The sequence below is a fragment of the Hemicordylus capensis genome, chromosome 8 (assembly GCF_027244095.1).
Source record: "Hemicordylus capensis ecotype Gifberg chromosome 8, rHemCap1.1.pri, whole genome shotgun sequence".
NCBI lineage: Eukaryota > Metazoa > Chordata > Lepidosauria > Squamata > Cordylidae > Hemicordylus > Hemicordylus capensis.
The window spans coordinates 8,284,531-8,304,194 of record NC_069664.1 but is presented as its reverse complement, the minus strand read 5'-3'; the positions used below and the strand labels follow the sequence as shown (position 1 = coordinate 8,304,194).

General features: G+C 49.6%; 1 protein-coding gene across 5 annotated transcripts in view; it reads left to right on the top strand.

The window, feature by feature from the left end:
• The first annotated feature begins 12,477 nt into the window (after positions 1-12,477).
• FGFR1 (fibroblast growth factor receptor 1) overlaps positions 12,478-19,664 on the top strand; it is a 108,835-nt gene continuing 101,648 nt past the window's right edge. For 2 of the 5 annotated variants that reach the window (XM_053269687.1, XM_053269684.1), the window contains exon 1: positions 12,478-13,080. The gene's annotated coding sequence lies outside the window, so the exon portion shown is untranslated. Of the gene's footprint in view, positions 13,081-13,358; positions 13,443-19,664 lie in introns of those variants that run through there. The other 3 variants (XM_053269689.1, XM_053269688.1, XM_053269685.1) reach the window with 2 other exon arrangements.

Sequence of the window (19,664 nt, the reverse complement as noted above, 5' to 3'; positions counted from 1 at the left end):
AACCCCTGAGCAAATTACAGAGACCCTTCTGCGCTCAGCATGGATGGGGGCTGCCGGGGGGCGGGCTGAGGCCATGAACTGTCTGTTACAGTAATGAGACAGGATGGATTCAAGCAGCCAGACCAAGCTAGATTCCAAGAGGGATATTAATTATTATTATTATTATTATTATTATTAAATTATAATTATTATATAATAATTATATACTATAATTATTATTATATTTAATAATAATATAATAATCATATTTATATAATATTTATATCATTATTATGATATAATAAAATAATAATAATAATTATTATTATTATTACATTTATATCCCACTCTTCCTCCAAGGAGCCCAGAGCGGTGTACTACATATGTGAGTTTCTCTTAACAACTCTGTGAAGTAGGTTAGGCTGAGAGAGAAGTGACTGGCCCAGAGTCACCCAGCAAGTCTCATGGCTGAACGGGGATTTGAACCCGGGTCTCCCCGGTCCCAGTCCAGCACTCTAACCACTACACCACGCTGCCTCTGTACATGGCTCTGTGGTCGCCAGGACCCGACTCGACGACACAACTTGGCCTTTACGTGAGCCAGGCAGGGGGGTCGGAACCATCTGGGGGTCGGCTGCTCATTGTGATTTTCGACAAGGTCTACATCCCTAGCGATGGGAAATCAGGGACAGCATTGCAAGACTGACTTTCAGCTGGCAGTGTGTCCTCACACTTCTGTCGATGGGGCCTGTAGCAGGCCAAACTGGCAGTGGTGCTTTCAAAGCTTTGAAAAGTTTTCAAAACACAAAAACAACTCAAAAATGTCATCGATGTTGTAGAGGACTGGAAATGGAAATGGGCAGGAATGTCCTCCAAAGATTACTCCGTGGAGCGAGGACAACACTTTGTTCATTGTTACCCTAATCCTGACCTTTTGCTCTGTGCAAAAATAATTGCTATTTGGCCATAATTGTTTGGGGAGTAGAGATAAAAAGGGAGTGGGGTGATAACACAGAGAAAGCTGTAACTGCAACAATGCTATCACCTGTTTTGTGTCTCTGGCGGGGTAAAGTTGTGCCATCAAGTTGGTGTCGACTCCTGGCACCCACAGAGCCCTGTGGTTTCCTTTGGCAGAATACAGGAGGGGTTGACCATTGCCCTCTCCCACGCAGTATGAGATGATGCCTTTCAGCATCTTCCTAGATCGCTGCTGCCCGATTTTGGTGTTTCATACCAGCAGGGATTTGAACCAGCAACCTCTTGCTCTCTAGGCAAGTCACTTCAGGGAATCCCTGGAGTTGGCAGTTGTAGTCCATGCAACAGTATAGCAATAGCAATAGCAATAGCACTTACATTTATATACCGCTTTATAGCCGGAGCTCTCTAAGCGGTTTACAATGATTTAGCATATTGCCCCCAACATTCTGGGTACTCATTTTACCGACCTCGGAAGGATGGAAGGCTGAGTCAACCTTGATAGTGCTTTATTCCCTCCAGGGCTTAGCAGGGACGCAAAAGCATTTCTTCCTACATGGAAATCATGTGCTGCTCTTGCTATTCCAACTTTTATCATCATTCCTCCCATCTTAGGAAGATAGGAAGCTGCCTTCGACTGAGTCAGACCGTTGGTCCATCTAGCTCAGTATTGCCTACACTGACTGGCAGCGGCTCTCCCTGGTTTCAGGCAGGAGTCTCTCCCAGTCATTCCTAGAGAAGCTGCCAGGTATTGAACCTGGGACTGTCAGCATGCAAAACCTATGGTAGACTAGTGTCAGGACATAGATGACAGGGAATGCCCACTGAAATGCCCTGGTTCCTTACAAATAGCTGTAGACCATTTGGAAATTCAATGCACTCCAAGGCTACTTGGAAGGAACCAGTGCATTTCAGTGGGCACCCCCGGTCATCATTCTAATACATTCCCTAGACTCTACATGATCCTTGACTTTTGGTAACGGAACCCTGCAAATGATTGCATCTATCAAGGGTGGAGCCACTGAGATGGGCGTGGCTATGGAGCTGTCATGGAGAGTTCCTGCACTTCTGAATGTGTGACTACATCGTGGCCCAAGGGTGGGAACCCTGTTCTAGCCAATACACCACACAGATGGATACCAGATCAAAGCGCCTTTTACTCACTCGGACTCTAGAGACCTTGGGAAGGGAGCCAAACCCGGCGAACGACGAGGGCCCTTCTCATAACCCTAAACAGGGTCAGAGGAGAGCCCGGCCAGGGTGTTTGCAAAAGATGAAGTAGGAGGAGGAGGAGGGGAGAGTGATTGTGTGAGAGCCAGGCGCTGGACAAGATGGCTTTTCATCCACCCTCAATAAGATGCTGGGGACAGAATGTGGGTTGACCACACCCATCCTACCCAGTTCCTGCCTCCCAGACCAGTTGCAGGGGAGTAACAGCAGGAGAGAGTGGCATCTGGTGGGCCACTGTGCAAAACAGGATGCTGGACTTGATGGGCCTTGGGTCTGATCCAGCAGGGCTGTTCTTATGTTCTTACTATCAGTCTCCTTTACTCCTACCTTGATTTTTGCGAACCCACAACCACTGATTGGAAGTGTGCACGGCTCTCCTATATCCTGGCAGGGAGCCCCATTTTAGGGTCGTGAGAACAGCCCTAAGGTCTAGCCCAGGACTGCTCAACTTTGGCCCTCCTGCAGATGCTGGCCTACAACTCCCATAGTCCCTGGCTATTGGCCACTGTGGCTGGGGATGATGGGAGTTGTAGTTCCAAAACAGCTGGGGAGCCTAAGTTGAGCAGGCCGGGTCTAGCCACTCACAAGGGCAAAAACACTGAAGGCAAAAATAGGGACCAAGCAGGGATAGAGATTTACCAAGAGCAGGGATCAGCAAGCAGGGAGTCCTTCAGCTAACTAGGGACAGCTGGCACACAGATTCTACTCAAATCTTTCTAATGGCGTTGCTGGAACCCTTCCACGAAGAACTAATATATTATATTAGCCAGGGGTAGAAGCAGGGTGGGGAGAGGGAGACCTCACTCACGGTATGTCAGGGGAGTTCTCTGCAGAGCATACTAAAAGCCCCAGCCCAGCATTTCTGACGCGTGGCTGGCTGGCTATTGGTGGATTTTGATGCACGCTCTCCGTTATAGGAGTGGAGGAGAGACGCAACTTGGCAAAGCCAGCAAGTCTCTTCCCCTCGGAAGGATCGGCAGTTGGTCCGAATGAGATGCTTCCTTGCCAGGCCTGGGCGAAGTGCGTGCCTGCCTGAGGCCCCCGCCCGGAGCAGAGAATTCAGCCGAACAAGCAAAATGCAAAGATGGACCTAGAGAGCAGCGGGGCAGCTTTCAAGGGCGAGCTGGAGTGCTAAATCAGCCCCTTGCCTGGAGCAGGGATGCAGCCTTGATGGGTCCAAAGAGAGATAATGAACATTTAACGCCGCTGCGGCCCAGGCAAACAGCCGGGTAATGAGAGGCTCCCCTCTCGGGCACTTCAGACTGGGAGAAGTGCATTAACTGTGGGTCTGGCTGCAAACACCACCGTGTAACTGTCTGGTCTGATTGTTGTCTGCAGACAATAAACCATCATGTGATGTTACTTAATGAGCTCCTTGGTCTGTGGCAATTGCAGGCTAGCTGTTCGGCTCTGGGCAGACATCCCGGCCTCTTGCTCCGGCTCCCTTTTGGAATTGCTTGCCAGGCCTGCTCCTCATTGCATCCCTTCCCCTGCCCGGCCGGCAGACCCCTCTAGAACAGGCAGCAGTAATCTAACCCAGGCGTGGTCATGTGGCCCCTTCAGTGGGGGGGGGGGCGCTCAGCAACATGGCCTCTGGTAGGCCTTCTACTCCATGAGTGGTGCCCCTTAAGGTTTGGGGTGTGTGTGTGGGGAGGTCTTTTTATTTTCTCTGCATCTGGTCAGCGCTGGGTGGCAGGCACCATGGTTTCCCCACATTGTCCAGCCTCATTCTGAGTAAGGTAGAGGTAAAGTGTGCCGTCAAGTTTATTTTATTTATTTATTTTTACATTTATATCCCGCTCTTCCTCCAAGGAGCCCAGAGCGGTGTACTACAGTACATACTTGAGTTTCTCCTCACAACAACCCTGGGAAGTAGGCTCGGCTGAGAGAGAAGTGACTGGCCCAGAGTCACCCAGCTAGTTTCATGGCTGAATGGGGATTTGAACTCAGGTCTTCCTGGTCCTAGTCCAGCACCTGGCACCCACAGAGCCCGGTGGTTTTTTCCTTTGGTAGAATACAGGAGGGGTTTCCCATTGCCTCCTCCCGCGCAATATGAGATGATGCCTTTCAGCATCTTCCTATATCGCTGCTGCCCGATAGAGTACCCGCGGGGATTCCAACCGGCAACCTTCTGCTTGTTAGTCAAGCATTTCCCCATTGTGCCACTTAAGGTTCATTCTGAGTAGAGTTGCCATATGCTGGCTTTCCAAAGCTGGGTGCCTAATTTGCACATTATGTAAATTGGCTTGAAAATAATTTTGTATATGCAAATTAGCAACTGCACTTTCCAGTTGATTTGTATTTGCTCCGGATAGCTACCAACAATAGTTGGGGAAGAAATCTTTGCCTGACTATTTTCCTTGACATATGAACAGCAGCAATAGAACAACAATGGGGTGGGGGGGGAGAGCACAGCTTTTAATTAAGGCTGCAATTCTGTGCACACCTATTTGAGAGATGATCTGATTGAAACCAACAGTGCTTACTTCTAAGTAGGCATGCATTGAATGTAAAGCCAAGAAAGTCCTTAAACTTTACAATACACAGCCTGGTAGGCAGGTAGTGATTCACACCAAAAGCAAGCTATCCTCTCAACTGCCTGATAGAGATCCCCTGCTGATAACAAACGAGGCAACATTCCTCAGGGGCCTACTGCACTTGCAGAAGTGAAACCCTCCCAGCTAGCCTCCTGTGCTCTTCCTCTCTTAATCCAAGTCCAGAGGTGGAGCAGAATAGTGACTGCACGTTTTGCTCCATTACTCCTACAAGGGCTAGAGCTTAGCTTTCTTTAAAAACAAAAACAAAAAAACGGAAGCTGAAATCTGGGTGAATCCGGGTGGGCTACACAATCTGGGTGAGATGCTTGAAATCCAGGTGAAACCCAGAATTCCACAGGACATGACAACTCTAGTTCTGAGGCCCTGCAGGGTGGGGGCGGTGGCTACTAGCAGAAATGGTGGCTAGGCCCAATCCTGCCTTGTCCGGACCTGATCTGGCTCTTGCCTGAAGGGCAAGACTCTGTGGTGGTTACTACTAGGGCACTGCAGCCCAAGCAGATGCTCCAGGCCCCTGCTAACCGGGCCAAGAGGCACCTTTTAAAGCCATGATTCCCTTATTTTTAGCACAGAGAAAGCTACTTATTTATCGTCAAATGTTTACACCACCTTTCGTTAAAACAATCTCAAGGCAGTTGACATTTAAACCAATATAAAACGATAAAAGTTACACAATAAAAATATTGGCTGCTAACTTAGATTGCAAGTGTCCCAGCTTTCTGACATTGCATAGCTGGTGACTGAAGACGGTTCTTTTTTGGTTGTGGTGCGACTTCCTTTTCCGTATCGGCAGGGACTTTTTGGTGGTGGGCCTCTCCCCCAGAGATTTTGCTTTGTATGACTGTTGTTGTCTCCTGGACACCAAGTAACGGTGATTTCATTAATTCATGCGTCTCTGCAATCTCTGGTCTGCTTTTTCATGCTTCCTGTCAATTCCATTATTGTTTTTACAGTTGCTTAGACAGTTTGTGTGACTTCCAAGCCCTGCAAACTGTTTTTGAACATGTTTATAGGATATAAATATTTCAAATAATAATCATGGAGTTATGCGTTGCTCTTTCTTCCAAGCAGCCTATAGGCCACAGGCATGACCCACTGATCCACGCTGCCCACGAAACAACCCTGGGGGGTGGGCTGGGCTGAGTGGAAACATGAACCCAAGACTCCCTGGTCGAAACCCAGCGCTCTATCCACTATGCCATACTGCATGGGAAGAGTGTTGAGTGCTCCCACGTGATACTTATGAGGGGCTAAGCATTCTCCACGTTTCCTAGCTGCAGATGCCGACAATTTGAAACTATTTGGAAATGGCCACATTTCCTCGTTCTGCCAGCTTTTCCCGGATGGAAGCTGCCTTATACTGAGTCAGACCTTCGATCCATCTAGCTCAGTATTGTCTACACTCTGACTGGTAGCGGCTTCTCCAAGGTTTCAGGCAGGAGTCTTTCCCAGCCCTACCTGGAGATGCTGCCAGGGATTGAACCTGGGACCTTCTGCATGCAAAGTAGATGCTCTATCACTGCACTGCGTATACTCCTGGTTTAGGCTGGGTTAAGCCAAAGAACCGGCCAGCTGTCTATAGGGGTGTCCTGCGCTCCGGGTCTTTCCAAGGAAGCCGCAAGCTGGCAGCGTCTTTTGTCATTCAGATCTCTCAAGGGGAAGGGTCTTGTCACCCCTGTCCCCTCCTCCAAAAGGACTCTCTGTTTGTCTGCTTTTGTTTTTTTAATTCCAAATTAGGGGATTGAAAAGAGCCTTTTAGCAGATTCCCTCCCTGGGCAAAGTAAGGTCAGGAGGAAGGAAGGGTGGGGGGACCAGCTCTATTGTGCTGGGATTCTCATCTTCTCTGCAGCTGCTGCCTTGTTCTTTTAGGGAACCAGAGAAAGTGGTTTGATTGGGGGTGGGTGGGTGGGAGGGGGGCTGCTAGGTCTGATGGGGGCATGTGAGTAGGGGCTGAGCTGGTCCGGGCTGCCGCATGGGAAAGAGGGCAGGTCTCCTGTTCCTTTAAGAGATGCACAGAAGCGGGGATTTCAGCAGGTGCAGCTAAGCTGTGTGGGTGTTTCCCACACAGGGCTTTTAGCTCACATCTCCTCTGGAATGGAGGGTGTGCATTCAGATATCGGCCAGATTCACCCCGAAGCCCCTACCAGCTATCGGGGAGCACTTCACACATAATTTGGGTTCTTCATTGTGCATTAAGAGTGTAACCCGATTTATATCCAAGGTTTAAAAAAAAAACCCACTTTTTGTACCAATTTTTTGGGACAACTTCAAACCTGCTGCCTGAAAACCCTCCAGCTGAAATTCCCTCCTCTTTGCATCTCTTACAGGTGCAGGAGACCTGTCCTCTTTCCCAACTGACAGGCCTAAAGTCGAGTGAAGCAGGACCCTGGCGGACAGCCCACAACATCTCGGGGCCATCAGTATGCCCGCATCAACTATGACCATGCAGAGGCAGCTGGGTGCCCTTGGGATATTCTGTCGGAGATACCAAAATGACTTCTGTCTAGGCCTGAGCCAGCCAGGCAGGCAGGCCTTAATTTGTGCTGGTACTGAGCCTCAGAGTTATGGATGCCTCTTCGCAACCGGAAAATGCACATTATGCACATGGAGGAGAGCCGTTAGTGTGGTAAAGTGTGCTGTCAAGTTGGTGTTGACTCCTGGTGACCACAGAGCCCTGAGGTTGTCTTTGGTAGAATACAGGAGGGGTTGACCATTGCCTCCTCCTCTATCAGTATGAAAAGATGCCTTTCAGCATCTTCCTATATCACTGCTGCCCGATATAGGTGTTTCCCATTGTCTGGGAAACATACCAGCAAGGATTCGAACCAGCAACATTCTGCCAGTTAGTCGAGCATTTCCCTGCTGCGCCTTTATTTTATTTTGTTTGTTTGTTTATTCGATGTCTGTACCGCCCTTCCAAAAATGGCTCAGGGCGGTTTACACAAAGAAATAACAAACAAATAAGATGGATGCCTGTCCCCAAAGGGCTCACAATCTAAAAAGAAACATAAGATAGACACCAGCAACAGTCACTGGCCGTACTGTGCTGGGGGTGGAGAGGGCCAGTTAGGTGGCTGTTTATGTGGTAGCAAGCATGAATTCTCCCCTTTGCCAAGCAGGGTCCACCCTCCTTTGCATTTGAATGGGAGACTGCATGTGAGCACTGTAAGATATTCCTTTTAGGGGATGGACCCACTCTGGGAAGATCATCTGCCTGCAGAGGGTTCCAAGTTCTCTCCCCGGCAGCATCTCCAAGATAGGGCTGAGAAAGACTCCTGTCTGCAACCCTGGAGAAGCTGCTGCCAACCCGTGTCCGTAGATAATAAATACTGAGCTAGATGGACCAAGGGTCTGACTCGGTATAAAGCAGCTTCCTATGTATGCCTTTGAAATTCCAGACAAAGCTGCAGTGGTGTTTCCTGCCCATCCCTCACCTGATGTTCCTGCACACCTGGAGTCAAGGTCACTCCGAAGCAGGTGGTCAAAAGCACCTGGGAGGCCGTGTGATTTCAACAGGGCCTGTCTATTTTCTGCGTTTCAACCGGCAAGAGGCCGAATGGGGAAAACCTTCGTTATTTATTTTGCACATGCTTTTTCAGAGACCAGTGTTCAACCGCCGAACAAGCACTGCTCAGCATTTAACGGGAACCGGCGTTTCTATTTCTGTCTCTTGCGTCCAGTTCTTCTCCTCCTCTCTGGCAGTTTTTTATTGAATTTTATAGAGCTGCAGCCAATTTGTAAAGGCTGGGCGGTGGGGGGGGAACGCCACTGGGGGCTAGCTGGCAAAGAAACACGCAAGTTGGCAAGGAAGCACAGAAGTTAACAGTTCTGGTACTTCTTGACAAGATTTTTCCTTTGGCGTGGGCTCTTCGCAAAGAGTGTGCAGATCACCTGGGCTGCTTGCCTGCAAAGAATAATGATCGTGCAAGTTCATTTCTCATCATGCGGATTACTTGATGTACAAAGGACTAGCCATTGTGGGGGCGGAGAGTGGTCCAGAAACCTCATAAAAAGCTGTTGCTAAGGCTGTGAGAAGTATCAGAGGCCTGTTCAGGTCTGGTCTGCTTCAACTTGCTTTGGCCCCTCGAAAAACCTTCACTCTGATTTGGCTTCATGACGATGAAATGTAACCACATGGTATAGCCAGGAAGCCACTTCAGAGTGAAGGTGAGGCTTCCTGCCCTCACTCTGGAGCTTTGTGAGTGGGAAATGGTGCCTGCCAGCAACTGGAAGTGCAATTACCGCTACTGGTACTGTTGCCCCCTCCCCGCAATTGCTGCTATGTCCCCCAATCTTTCCACCCTATGAACAGAATGGCAAAATTAGGAGTGCTTCATTTCAACCATAATATGTATGTATTTATTTAAAATCTAGTTTTATTCCAATACCATCTGGAGACCCAAGTTTGAGAACCCCTGCAATAGTTTTTTTTTGTTTTTTTTTAAAGGAGCCAGCGTGGTGTAGTGGTTAGAGTACTGGACTAGGACTGGGAAGACTTGAGTTCAAATCCCCATTCAGCCATGATACTTGCTGGGTGACTCTGGGCCAGTCACTTCTCTCTCAGCCTAACCTACTTCACAGGGTTGTTGTGAGGAGAAACCTAAGTATGTAGTACACCGCTCTGGGCTCCTTGGAGGAAGAGCGGGATATTAAATGTAAATAAATAATAATAATAACCGAGCCGAAAAATGGAAAAATAAGCCACTGCATGGTCAATATTTGCACAATATAAGTGGAAAATCAAACATCACCAGACATCACCAAGACCTGGCAATGGCTTAAGAATGGCAACTTGAAGAAAGAAACAGAGGGTTTAATACTGGCTGCACAAGAACAGGCACTAAGAACAAATGCAATAAGAGCAAAAGTCGAAAAATCCACCACAAACAGCAAGTGCCGCCTTTGTAAAGAAGCAGATGAAACCATGGACCACCTAATCAGCTGTTGCAAAAAGATTGCATAGACTGACTACAAACGAAGGCATGACAAGGTAGCAGGGATGATACACTGGAACATCTGCAAAAAATACAAGCTACCTGTAGCCAAACATTGGTGGGACCATAAAACTGAAAAAGTTGAAGAAAATGAAGATGTAAAAATATTATGGGACTTCCGACTACAAACAGACAAACATCTGCCACACAATACACCAGATATAACTGTAGTCGAGAAGAAAGAAAAACAAGTTAAAATAATCGACACAGCAATACCAGGGGATAGCAGAATAGAAGAAAAAGAAATAGAAAAAATCACAAAATACAAAGATCTACAAATTGAAAGTGAAAGGCTGTGGCAGAAAAAGACTAAAATAATCCCAGTAGTAATTGGCACCCTAGGTGCAATTCCAAAACACCTCGAAGAGCACCTCAACACCATCGGGGCCACAGAAATCACCATCAGCCAATTACAAAAAGCAACTTTACTGGGAACTACCTATATTCTGCGATGATATCTATAATAATAACAGCAAGAACATTGATAGTAAAATTTAGCCATCCCAGGTCCTTGGGAAGGACTCGATGTCTGGATAAAACAAACCAGTCAATAACACCTGTCTGACTGTGTGAACAATATAATAATAATAAAAACACACACACCAACAAATGCTGTAGGGCAGGGAAAGAAGCTGGGAGAAGTCACTGCTGCAGAGTGTTTAGCTTCACAGCAGCTTTAAGGGCATCATGTGAGTCTCCGGGTTGTGAGCAGGCAACCCAAATTTGCCACTTAAAAGGATGCCAACATCTGCCATTAGAGGCGGCCATCTCACAGGATGTTACGTGTTTGAGTCTGTGAGCAACCAACCAGTTTACAATATAGGAAGCAGCCTTATAGCGAGTCAGTCCATCGGTCCATCTAGTTCAGGATTGTCTACACTGTCTGGCAGCGGCACGCCAAGGTTTCAGGCAGGAGTCTTTCCCGGCTTTACTTGGGGATTCTGCCAGGGATGGAACCTGGGACCTTCTGCATGCAAAGCAGACTCTCGACCACTGAGCGTCAGTCCCACCCCCTCAGGGGAATATCTTGCGACAATAACAAATATTTATATACCGCTTTTCAACAAAAGGTTCCAAAGCGGTTCACATAGAGAAATAAATAAATAAATAAGATAGATCATCTTACAGCAGAGGTGCTCACATTCAAATGCAAGTTATTTATTTATTTTTTACATTTATATCCCGCTCTTCCTCCAAGGAGCCCAGAGCGGTGATAAAGACAGTGCCTTGGGGCATGTGCAGAGTGCTTTTTCTTTAGGACTACCTAGGCTGCAGAGTACGCCTGGTTTAAAAGAGCGTTTCAAAAGCTTGCAGGTCACATTGACACAGATATTACCCTTCTTAGGGATGCACACGGAACCGGTTCGGAGGCCCATTATGGGCCTCCGAACCGGTTTGATCAACTGGCGGTTACCCTGGTTCGAAGGCAGGGGGCCATACTTTTACGGGTGGGAGGGAGAGGATGCCCTTACCCCTCCCGCCACGTTTCTCCTGCCGGCACTCTATTGAGTAAGTCCCCGTGTCGGAGTGGCAGCATTCCTCCTGCCAGCCTGGTGTCCTCCTCAGCCGGAAGCTAAAGGAAGTACCCAGCGCACGTGTTCCATGCACATCCCTAACCCTTCTAAGTCCATAGCAGGCCTTACTCCTTACAATGTGTGTATAGATAGTAGCGCACCCTTCGTAATAACACCGTAGTCATCAGATCTCCCTCTGAGCATACATGCATAGGACTGGACAACCAACTATCACATACACAATGCCATCAGTGTAGAACAGCAGACCTTAACCCCCCAGCAGTTTACTATCTAAAAAGTATTAGACACAAGAGAGGGCATGCTTATGAGAAAGCTCTGCTAGATTAAGCAGGGCTTCCTTCGCAGTAAATATTCACAGGATCGGGCTATCAGCAACTTCATGCTCACTTACTTCCTGTTACCAGAAAGTAGGATTGTTTTAATGAAAGGTGGTATAGGATTTTAACAATAAACAAGAAATACCATCACATGCATCACAGCCCACGTAGTGTAGGAGTTCTCAAACGTGGGTCTGTGGATGATTTTGGACTACGACTCCTATCATCCCCAGCCACAATGGCCCTTTTCTTTTGACTGGGGTGGGGATAATGGGAGTTGTAATCCAACAACATCTGGGGACCCAATTTTGAGAACCCCTGAGTTAGATAGTTGAACTGGGCCTGGGAAACCAGGATTCAAATCCCCATTCAGCTGTGAAACTCACTGGATGGCTCTGGACCAGTGACTTATTTCTCAGCCTGGTCTACCTTACAGGGTTGTTGTGGGGATAACCATAACCATGTACACAGCTCTTTGGCTCCTTGGAAGAAGAGAAGGAATATCGACGTAGTAATAAATCGTGCACATGGTTACCATCATGTGCAACAAGTCCCTGCCCCAAGTAGCTTACAATCGCAAGTAAGCGGGACCGGCGGGAGAGCCCGTCCTTCTGGAGAAAAACCAGCACAGGATGGGGCTAGAAAAGTCACACGCCTCTGCTCACTTACTTGGGAGTAAGCCTCCCCCACTTTCAACAGGGCTCCTTCCGAGTAAAACGCACAGCCTGGATCCCGCTGCCCACGAACGACGCTTCCGGCGGGGACGGAGATTGCAAAAGGGCCGGCTCGGTGGAGCCTCCGTCCCGGCTGCAAAGGCGGCGAGCGGCGGCAGCAGCACCAGAGAACCAGCAGCAGCAGCAAAGCAGCGGCCTAACAGCGCTGCGGTGCGGGAAGGAGCGAAGGAGGTGGCGGCGGCGGCGGCGGCGAGCCGGAGGCACAGGCAGGAGGGGCGGCGAGGAGGGAGAGGCAGGCAGGCAGGCAGGCGAGGGGGGAGGAGGAGGGGCCGGCCTGGAGGTGTGGGAGTGACTCAGTCCTGCTCTCTCGCTGCTGGTGCCGCCGCTGCTCTCCGCGCTGCGCTGGGGGAGCGACTCGCCTTGGGCACCGGCTGCTGGAACCCCGGAAAGGCGCTGCGCTCCGGAGAGCGCACACCACGCAGAGCCGGCCCCGCACCAAACGCAGCCGCCCTCCGCTCGTCCGCCTCGCCACCCCAACCTCCCGCCCGGGAGTCCTCGGAGGGGGCGCCGCCGCTTCTCCCCCCCCCCCGAGCTGAAGAGAAGGCACCGATGGAGCCGGGACTGTGAGCCGAGGAGGACCGCGCGCCTTTTGTTCCCAGCGGCCGCCCCCAGCTGGGGCTTGGGAGCTTCGCCGGGCTCCCTTTCTTCTCCGCCGCGGGACCTGTGGCGGCGGCTGCTGCTGCTCCCGCCGTGGGCACAGGAGGGGGGCGATCCCCCTCGGCAGATCTCCCTTCCCGGGAGCCCCGCGAGCCGGCGAGGCGGTAAGTTCTCCGGGGCGCGTGTGTCGCGGCGGCGGCAACTGCTGCGCCTGGCCGGCGAAGGCTGGAGAAAACTTTCCCACCAACTTCGAGACTTCGGGGCCAGGCTCCCCCGGAGGCAGCTTTCGGCCGCCGGGGAGGCGGGGCGCGGATCGGCCCCGGACTCTCGGAACCCCCCAACCCCATTTTGTCCTGCTCTCTCCTCGGAAGGTTTTAGTGGGGCGGGGGGGAGGCAGAGGAGCCCAACTGGCAAACTTCCCGCTGCTTTCCAGCCGCGCCAGGTTCTCCATCGCCCCCGGCGTTTGGCGCCTGGCGGTGCAGCGATTGCGGCTCCGGGGCCTCGAAGCCAGACCGCTTCCTCGGAGGTACCCGGGGGCGGGGGGCGCTGCGGCTGGTTTTTGGCGCAAGCCTCGGTCTCCGGCACCAGGGAGGCCCCGCGGAGGGCAAGGCGAAGCGGATCGGAGTAGGAGCCGGGCTGGGGGGCGGCGAGGTGGAGGGGGCGGAAGAAGCGAAAAACATTCGGGGGTGTGTGTGGTCGGGCTCGGAAGGTGGGGGGCCCTTCTGAGAAGGATGCCCACCGCCACGGTCCCTAGCAAGCTCGCTTGACGCGGCTGCCTGCTCGGCTGTGTGTCTGGAGCGTTGCTCAAGGATGGGTCGTTTCCCCACCTGGCTTGCCGTCGATGTTGAGTTTCTCGGGATGGGAGAGGTGCCGCCGCGGCTCTGGTCACACCCATTGGCTTGGGCGCTTTTCGCCCCTCTTTGCAGCTGTGATGTAGTGGCTGGGGTGAGCCTTTGGAAGGAAGGGCACTCCAGACATGCTCAGAGACTCTCCTTGTGGATATTTCGCTTGGGTTTTGGAGCCGAGCCCCTGATGTGGGGACCGGAGCAATTCTGGGACTGGTGTATTCTGTTTAAATTGAAACCATGAAACCGGGTTGCTAGCTGCAGTGGTTAATAACGCCTATTAAACCAACACTTGTAATTCTCATCGTTAATGAAAATTAAGCCTAAGACCGCAGTTCCCTCTGTTGCCTCCTCCACTGTCAAAAATCTAGATTGTAAGTTCCTTGGGGCAGGAACTTGGCTCATGCTTAGCTAATGCAATGCATCATGAACCGTGATGAAGATCATGGCTGGTTACTATTTTTTGAGAGATCGAGGAGTGATAGATAGCTCATCTGGGTTAACTAACACTGATCAGTGAAGCTTGCATATGCAACTGTGGTACCCACAAACTGCCTACGACAGGGGTCAGTCAGAAACAGGGAAATCCCAATATAAAATCCACCACCAGTCCAAAGAATACCAGCTGCCAAACCAGAGCAAGAGGGGGGTGCAGTGGGAAGGAGGGAGTGGCAGCTGCTACTGTCCACTTTGGGGGGGGAGGCTCCACCCCCCCACACACACCTCCTACCATAAAACAAGGTGCAGACTGGCTCATTGCTTCCATGGTTCTCAACATGGATGTGCATGTCATTTACCTTGACCTAAGAAATGGACAGTGGGGAAATGACTTGATGAGCAAACCAGAGGTTGCTGGTTCAAATCCCCGCTGGTATATTTCCCAGACTATGGGAAACACCTATGCTGAGCAGCAGCGATACAGGAAGATGCTGAAAGGCATCATCTCAGACGGCACAGGAGGAGGGAATGGTAAACTCCTCCTGTATTCTACCAAAGACAACCACAGGGCTCTGTGGGAGTCAACACACTTTACCTTTAAGAAATGGATAGTGTGGCTCATAAACACCTGTCAAAGTGGTATGTCTGCTTAGGGGCTGGGGCTGTAACTCAGATGTAGAGAATGTGCTTTGCAATCAAACGGTCCCAGATTCAATACCTGGCAGCATCTCCAGGTAGGGCTGGGAGAGACTCCTGCTTGAAACCTTAGAGCAGCTGCTGCCAGTCAGTGTAGACAACCCCAAACTAGATGTCCGAGGGTCTTACTCTGTATACGGCAGCTTCCTGTGTTCCTGTGCCCTGGAGGAATTGAGTTGAGGAGGGCAAGAGGTGTGTATGTTTACAGGGGCAGGCTTCCCACTGCCCTTGGATGCCAGTTTCCGGCTGCTGGGAGTTGGTTCTGTTTCCTTCTCTTTCTATGACTGGCTCAGAGAAAGGAATTTATTCAGAATATTTACGTACCCCCTTTCTTTCATCCACAGAAGTTTGCAAAATGGTTCACGTTGCAGAAGAACTGGAATCAATGCGGCGGTTCACCTTCCTGCTATTTACCATGCTTGGCTTGGTGCAGGAGCTTTCACCCAAACACACACACACAGAGAAAATATCTTTGATTGGTTGAGGCTTGAGCAGATTTTTGAACATTTGCAGGTCCCCCTGCCCTGTCCCCCCCCCCTCCATTTGACACTGGCAGTTCTAGCAAATTCTAGAGAATGCTCTTTTTACACGTATCCAGAACAAAGTGTGTCTTGTGGCACCACAAGGACTTATTTATTGTAAGTTCTTGTGGATTAGAGCTCCCTTGGTCAAATGCATGAAGGATTAGCTGGCAACTACCCATGGCTACGTCGAAGTCTAAATGGTTTTGAGCCCAAAAGGCCATGAAATGTGAGTCCTGCTGTAAGTCTGTGACACTTCTGGGCAAAATCCCAATAAAATCGGCATGACCTGTTCTTCTCTTGTATGCAGCTTATGGCACAAATCTGCGAGCTTTAAAGTATCACAAGACTCTTTGGTTTTGCTCCAATGCCAGGTTAACACTATTAATCTAATAGGATTTCTTGCCTCTACAGACTGATGGCTGCCTCTGTGAGTGCATAATCAGGAGCTGCTGTGTCCGACAGTAGATCCTGCTGAGCTCCATGGGGCTTATTTCCTAGGAGTCATGCTTAGAGTTGCAGCTAGAGGCTTGCATTCATTGCTGTGGGAAGAAGCACTACAGCAGTAACTAGCAGATGTCCAAAAGATGGTTCTTACCCTTTCCCATGCATGGGCAGCCCTCCCAAAGAGGTCTTGCCAGTGGGGTGGGTATCAGTGTTTCCTCTAAGGCATGCACGTGTGTGCGCGCTCACACATTTTTTGATGTCCGCTCAGTTAATTTTAGCTCCCGCTCAGGCTGAATCTGGAAGGCCCCACCCTGAATGCTTATGTGCGCACACACACTGCCTTGATTCTGCTGCCCAGAACAAATCTAATTCCACACACAGATGAGAAAAACTAGAGAGAACACGGGTGGGTATCATCTCAGGAAGACCTAGTAGACGGTCCCACGGTGCTGAACCAAGAGCTGATCAGCAAGCATCGCTGGAAAATATTGCTTGCTTTGTAAATGCTGAGAAGAAGATGTGCATGCAGATCTATGTTGATGTTGTGTTAGGTGCCCCTGTCCGTCTTTCTGGTACCCAGTAAATTGCTCGGAGCCAATGTTGATAAAATAGTGTAGGTGGCACATGGATGAGCTTATTGTGGTGGAAATAGTATGCAAGATTTTGAGTTACATTGTACTCTTGAGTTGCAAAGGTTTGGACGCAAGGGTATTGGCCATTAGAGGTTAAGGGTTTGTTGTATCTTCCTGCCTAAGCTGAAAGTCTGCTACCTTTCCCTGTTCTGCCAGATGAAAACGTCCAGTTAGTTCAAAGCTCTGCGTGAGGACATAAGAACAGCCTGCTGGATCAGGCCCAAGGAGGCCCATCTAGTCCAGCATCCTGTTTCGCACTGTGGCCCACCAGATGCTGCTGGAAGCCCACAGGCAGGAGTTGGGCATGTCCTCTCTCCTGCTGTTGTTCCCCTGCAACTGGTTGGTACTCAGAAGCATCCTGTCTTTGAGGATGGAGGTGGCCTATAGCCCTCTGATTAGTAGCCGATGACAGACCTCTCATCCATGAAGTTATCCAAACCCCTCTTCAAGCCATCCAGGTTGTTGGCTGTCACCACATCTTGTGGCAGAGAATTCCACAAGTTGATAAAAGATTACTTCTTTCATCAGCATGTTAGTCCAGTAGAAAAAATGCCCATTTTAGGAACATAGAAAATAGGAACATAGGAAGCTGCCATATACTGAGTCAGACCATTGGTCTATCTAGCTCAGTATTGTCTTCACAGACAGGCAGTAGCTTCTCCAAGGCTGCAGGCAGGAATCTCTCTCAGCCCTAACTTGAAGAAACCAGGGAGGGAACTTGGAACCTTTTGCTCTTCCCAGAGTGGCTCCATCCTCTGAGGGGAATATCTTATATTTTCTAGTCTCCCTTTCATATGCAACCAGGGTGGACCCTGCTTAGCTAAAGGGACAAGTCATGCTTGCTACCACAGGACCAGCTCTCCTGGTCCTATTTTAGTATGTGAGCCAGTTTGGTTGGGGGTGGGGGTTGGTATCATCTGGGGGTATTAATGCTCATTGTGACTTTTGGCAAGGTCTGCACCCCTAGAGGTGGAAAACAGGTGATAGCATTGTAAGACTGATGGTACTGCAAGCTTATTGGCTTGGCCATGGGGCCTACAGCAACCCCATTTGCAATGCTGGTTTTAAAGTCTTTAAAAGTTTGAAAAACACAAAAATGGCTATAAAACTGCACCAATGTGGTCAGAGGAATGGAAATGAAAATTGGCAGGAATTTCCTGCAAAGATTACTCCGTGGAGAGAGGACAACAATTTGTTCGTTGTTGGCCTAATTCTTTGCTCTGTGCAAAAATGACTGCCACTTTACCTTAATTGGTTGAGGATCGAGATAAAAACCAGGAAGCTGAAAGTGCCACAATGCTGTCTTCTATTTTACATCTTTAGGGAGGTAGGCGATGAAAAATAAATAAAAAATCACAGTGGGCATTGAGATGGTTGGATTGATTGATTGATGAAGTGCCGTCAAGTTGGTGTCAACTCTTAGTGACCACATAGATAGATTCTCTCCAGGATGACCTGTCTTCAGCTTAGCCTTTAAGGTCTTTCAGTGGTGCATCCATTGCTGCCATTGAGATGGTACCGAATGCCAAAATTTGTGGGCCGGGCTCATGGGTCTATTTGGTCTGCTTTCCTTTTCTTGGAGTCAAAGCAACAGCCGTTCCCTTTGTAAGTTAGCGTTTGGGTGGCTTCCTAGCTGTGTTCCCTGTAACAGGGATTCCCAGATGTTGTCGGGCGGATTAATGCATAGGCAATATAGGCACTTGCCTAGGGCGGCAAATTTTGAGGGGTGGCAAATTTTGGGAGTGGCATGCAAAAAAAGGGCTTCGGTTGGGGGCAAGTTAAATTTTCCTTCTCTACCTTTTTAAAAACTGCCACTGTGCACCTTGATGATGGAAGGATGGCAGCGGCAGGGGTGGTGACGAGAGCTCTTCCCACGGGCCCGCCTGCCTCCCAAATGACTAATCAGGCCATTTTAAGCCCATTTCAGAGTTCTCGGCACATGAAGAAAAGATTTAACTCCCCCTTGCCAAGCCCTTTACTTGAAAAGGGGAATTCCCCAAGTATAGCTGTCAAGCCCCTCGAGACGGGGTGGCAAATCTTTGGTTGCCTACAGGTGGCAAAAAGCTTAATCCACCCCTGGATGTTGTTGACTACAACTCCCATAATCCCCAGCCAAAGGCTGTTGTACCTGGGCATGATGGGAGATGTAGTGAACATCCGGGAATCCCTGTTACAAGGAACACAGCTTGCTTGTTGAGTGGATTGGTGCCACTTTCTTACAGTCTGTGCTGCCAGATGTAAGAGATCAGGGCGGATCCTGTACCAAGGACCCTGTTCTTGGTACCTTCCTGTTGTCCAGCTCAGAGGTAGTCATCTAGTACTCCATGTGAAGGATTTGACCCCAGAATCAACTTTATCTGGTCCCTGGTGGCCCAGATTTTAACCAAGGTGTAGTGGATCATTTTGTTACTTACTGGAGGAGTCCTTATTCCCTATCAATAATATAGCATTTGTGTTTCTGATTCTGGAAGGACAAATGACCCCTGCTTTGTGTTGGTGGCGAACTCTCTAGAAGTGCTTTTGTCTCCTCAATTGCAACTCCACAATTGTTGACGCTGTGCCATTCGGTCACATGGGCTCCATACTTATAAAGCCTTCATCGCTGGATCATGCTAAATACACTGGAGTTGTGACAATCTGTAAGTAGGGAGGGCAGATGGTTCCAGTCGCCAGACGAGCACAATGATAATAGAATGGCCCCTAAGGATTTAGGAATTGGCTATCCCCGGGTCTAAATTTGCATGGATTGGTTGAATGGTGATGGGGTAGTGGATGGATTGTTCTGTGCTGTGACAGTGTGTCGGCTTGTCGGGCCTCTTTGATTCAGTTGAGTCTTTCTTTCTTGGGAACATAGGAAGCTGCCTTATATTGAGTCAGACCATTGGTCCATCTAGTTCAGTATTGTCAACACAGACTGGCAGCAGCTTCTCCAAGGTTGCAGGCAGGAATCTCTCTCAGCCGTCTCAGATACCAAGGAGGGAACTTGGAACCTTCTGCACGCAAGCCTGCAGATGCTCTTCCCAGAGCAGCCCCATCCCCTAAGGGCAATACCTTACAGTTCTCACATATAGTCTCCCTTTCACATGCAAACCTGTGCCAGACCCTGCTTAGCAAAGGGGACATTTTATGCTTGCTACTGCAAGACCAGCTCTCCTCCTCTTACAGTCTT